Source organism: Myotis davidii, unplaced genomic scaffold (genome assembly GCF_000327345.1).
Source record: "Myotis davidii unplaced genomic scaffold, ASM32734v1 scaffold277, whole genome shotgun sequence".
NCBI classification, from domain to species: Eukaryota; Metazoa; Chordata; class Mammalia; order Chiroptera; family Vespertilionidae; genus Myotis; species Myotis davidii.
The window spans coordinates 480,644-485,074 of record NW_006289214.1 but is presented as its reverse complement, the minus strand read 5'-3'; the positions used below and the strand labels follow the sequence as shown (position 1 = coordinate 485,074).

Sequence of the window (4,431 nt, the reverse complement as noted above, 5' to 3'; positions counted from 1 at the left end):
AAAAAAATTTTTTTCTTTTTTTTCAATTCCCAGTCAAGGCACATACCAGGATTATGGGTCAGATCCCTGGGTGGGGCATGTACAAGAGGCAACTGATTGATGTTTTTTTTATCTCTCTCTCTCTCAAAATAAATAAAAAACATATCTTTGGGTGAGGATTTAAAAAAATACAAGGACTCAATTGCATACTTATGGTTTTAATTTAGAAGACTTCATTTAGTTAAACAATAAAATAGAATCTCTAAATTTGAATTAATTTGGCCTCTTAGTTTGTTACTTATAAAAAATGTGAAGCATGGTAGCAACCATGTTTGGGTAAATGTTTAATATTTTAACCCTGCTGGCTTGGCTTCTGTAATTATTTACTTGCTAAAATAATAGAAAAGTTATTTTGATTTTCTGAACTATATAAATCATCCCATTTGATTGAATACCCCATTGATTGTAATTTGAATATCCCATTGATTGTGGTCATACTGGTTTTAAAAAACACATTCCTCTGTAACTGGAAACCAGGACAGCACAATTACTTTAGATTGCCTCAGTGGCTCCAGATAATGTGTTTCCTTTGACTCAGTGGTCACAAGAACTGAAACTATAATTAATCTTTGTAGATAACTAATCTGCTCAATCTAGCTTCTGTAACAAACTGCTTTTCACAAGCCAGGATCCTCATTCCAAACCTCGAGATGTAATCAATAGCTTTGAGATATTTGCCTATATCAGTCTGATGTTTTGGCCATTTGGGCACTGCGAGATTTGGAGCCGCTTCTCCCTCGCAGTCGCCGGCCTTACTGATTAAATGACTCATTGATTTGATATTGTGTCCTGTGTGTCACTCGTGGGGACATTACAACAAATGTATAGATCAAGGTACATATATAATTCCCAGATAGCTCCATTGCTTATCTTAAGTGCATATAAAACATTAAAATATTTCAGAAATATAAAACTGCAAAATATTAAGTACCCCAATGAGGAAGATAGAGTGTGAACAAGCTGTCATTACCAAGTTTATTTGTTTAGTAGAAACATAAAATATTTAAAATTATAAAAGATAAGAGACAAAAAAGACAGGCAATGAAGAGAAAAAGGAACAAAGGAAATAAAGAAATAAAAGAATGTAGAAAGAATTGAAGAAATGTGAGAAGAGAAAGGAGACAGAATTGGAAGGAAAAGTGAGAGCAAGAGCAATCGGCTGAAAAGCATGTTAAAAAGTATTGTTAAATGATGTCTGAGATTACATCTGCTTCGCTATTTAATAGAGACTTTGCAGAGTTATAGAAAATCCACTAGTTAGAGGTTGATATATAGATATATTTAACAACTGAATTTTCTAATGGTCTTAATAAGGATATAATTTCTTGGGCATGAAGTCATTCTGGTATTTGAAAGAGCTTTACATAAGTATTTCTATTTTCTTCAGATTATAAAAATTTCACGAAAGCCTATATTTTGCCACTTTGAAAATGCTTCACACATTGTAAATTAATGCACCATTTTCTTGTTAAAATCAGCCTTGCATAAAATGATCTGTAGCTGAACAGGAGCAAGAGTAAAGGTGTGAACTACTTCAGTGAAGTGCTAACTTCAGAACCAAATGAGGACATTTAAATGCTAATTTTTTTCAGCAACAGCAAACAGATGTTTCTACAAAGTATCATTTTTTCTCATGTTTTCCAAACTGCTTTTTCTATGTACATTCACTTCTTCATTCTTCAAACTTGGACTTTGCTGCCACTTTACCAATTTCCAGTGTCCATTCATCCTTGAAATGCTTCATTTTTACTTCTCAATCTCCTCTCCTCTGCAGTAATTGCAATGGAAGATGGGTATATGGCTCTGCTCTAAGAAATGAATTTGGTATTAGTGACATGTACAGGCTGATGGCACTGCAAACTGAAGGCCTTTGTTTTAATCGCAGTAACCCAGGCACCAAGCAATCTATCTCACAGTTGCCTGAACAAGTATTCAATTCTATTCTGAAAAAAGGGACAATGATTAACCCTTTGGCTCAAAACATAATTTGTGTTAATTTTTAAAATTGCTCTTCATAATATAGGTTTCTGCTTAAGCAGGAATATTGTATTGATGATGCCAATCAAATAGCCATTAGATGTTATTGAATTTGGATGGCTCACTAAGGTAGACACCTGCTTAGTAATTGTAAGTTCCAATTACATCTGTGATTGCACAGAAATTAACTTTCAAAAAGAGGATACACACATATTGCAAAGACAATTTGTATAGGTCTAATGTCATCATTAGCAAATTTTGTTTTCCACAGGACATATAAATTGTGGTAATGTGTCTTTTGAAATGTGAAACAAAATAAACTGCTCTCCAATACAGAAGAACATACCAAATATGGACTAAATCTAAAACATGTAACTTTAGATTAAGTTTATTACCGTCTAAAAACAACACCCCATCCCCACAAAGATCAACTGATAGTGGTTTTATGGAGTTGAGAGAACAAAAATGTGTCTAAGATTCAAGACAACTAGATTTAAGACATCTTCACAGTGAATGGCATGAGCTTGTGCACATTTCTAAATATTTCTGAACCTATCTTTGTCGCTATAGAAAAAAAAAATAAGGTAGAGTAGATAATTATAAAGTTCTCATACTCTTTCGATTTCCTATCCGAAATGGCCATGGGATTTTAAATCTAAAGCAAAACTATGAAAAAGTAGAGAAATCTAGAGAGTCTGTCTCAATGAGTCATTTAAAGAATATAATCCTTTGTGGGCAGTTATATCACAAGCTTTCTCAATGTTGTGACTTGATATAGCTTTAAAATAAGTCTTTTTTTAAAAAAAAAACCATATAATATCATTAAAATATAGTTTAATCTCACCATTAGAGTTTAATTACTTTGTGCTTAAATTGATTTGCTCATCTGGATTCCCCTTAAAAAGAAGATAACTTTTAGTTCACACCAGACTTAATGTCATTAGCTAACTGGTTTATCGCTCAGACCTGCAGGTGGGACATTAAGAAAGTACATGGAGCTCTAGCCTTGCCTTTGAGGGAGGGAAGGGGGACAGAGAAGGCAAACACTATTCCTACCTGTTAACTCAAGTGTTTTATGGGCTAACTAGATTACATTTCAAGGACTGATGTGATTATGGGATGATTTGAATTTTAATTATAAGAGGTACAAATAAGATTTACTTTCAAGGGGAAAAAGAAAAACAAGAATGAAGCTTGATGACATCCTCAAATATTAGAATGAGTAGAAATTACATGAAGGAAATTGCAATTAAATATTATCACAAATTTCTTAACGTTTGCATCGTGTATATACAGAATACCGTTTGTGCAGGTGTTAATGAACCCCAAAATCTGAGTCCATCTGCCTGTATGCACTGTCTGAAAGAAATGCTCAAACAGTAGTTTGCAGTATAGAAAGTTATGTTAGAGAATTAGTCAATCTAGAGAGCGTGCAAGCTTGTGCTCTGAAGACTGTACTCTTCCATGGCATGGAGGTTGAAGATTATATAGGGTAAAATCCCAAGACACTATGGGTTCAAGATTAAAGATTGTGCTGGGAGCTGATTGGTTGGAAGTGAGGTAAGGGCAATAAATGTTTTCTCCTGGTCTTGAAGACAGTTCTGAGGTCTTCTCTGATGCCCCTCTGCCTGGTTTAATGAGAAAGTAGCCAGGGGATGTTCCATATTAGGGCTTGGGAGCTGAAACCTAACTTAGGTCAAGATGTTCTCTTTAGCCTGCCAGAGGTCCGGAGCTCGTGACCCTCAGTCAATTCTGAGAGGCTGTGTTGTGCTGCCTTAGGGGTTTCTGATTATCCTAAGAAAGAATAGGTCTTTGACAGGTTTAGAGAGAAAGAGTTATGATTTCTAGAGCTAGAATTTAAAGCTAAATTCAATCCAAGTAAAAACCCTGGGTTTCAGAGGTATTAGTTTCCTTAGGCATTGTCAATGCATATTGTCTCCCAATTTTTAATATCACTACGCACTTCTCAAATATCCAGTGAGAAATAGTCAGTGTTTATAAAACAGACTTGCCCACAGAATCCTTTTTGTGCGTAATCACATGGCATAATATTTTATGCAATATATTTTGAGGTATGTAATCCATATCACACATTTGATGAGATCTTATGTTCTTTAATAATTTAATCTCATTCAAACTATTAATAGCTCCTATTAAAGTATAATGTGCCAAAACCGGTTTGGCTCAGTGGATAGAGCGTCGGCCTGTGGACTGAAGGGTCCCAGGTTCGATTCCAGTCAAGGGCATGTACCTGGGTTGTGGGCACATCCCCGGTGGGAGGTGTGCAGGAGGCAGCGGATCGATGTTTCTCTCCCATCAATGTTTCTAACTCTCTATCTCTCTCCCTTCCTCTCTGTGAAACATCAATAAAATATTTTTTTAAAAATGTCCAGAAGAGGTAAATCCATAAAGAAA

General features: G+C 35.0%; 1 long non-coding RNA gene across 1 annotated transcript in view; it reads right to left on the bottom strand.

Annotated features, from left to right (window-relative positions):
- Positions 1 to 1,484: 1,484 nt before the first annotated feature.
- Positions 1,485 to 4,431, bottom strand: part of LOC107182750 — a 4,346-nt gene continuing 1,399 nt past the window's right edge. The window contains exon 3 of the long non-coding RNA XR_001513481.1: positions 1,485 to 1,847. This is a non-coding gene — a long non-coding RNA (uncharacterized LOC107182750). The remainder of the gene's footprint in view (positions 1,848 to 4,431) is intronic.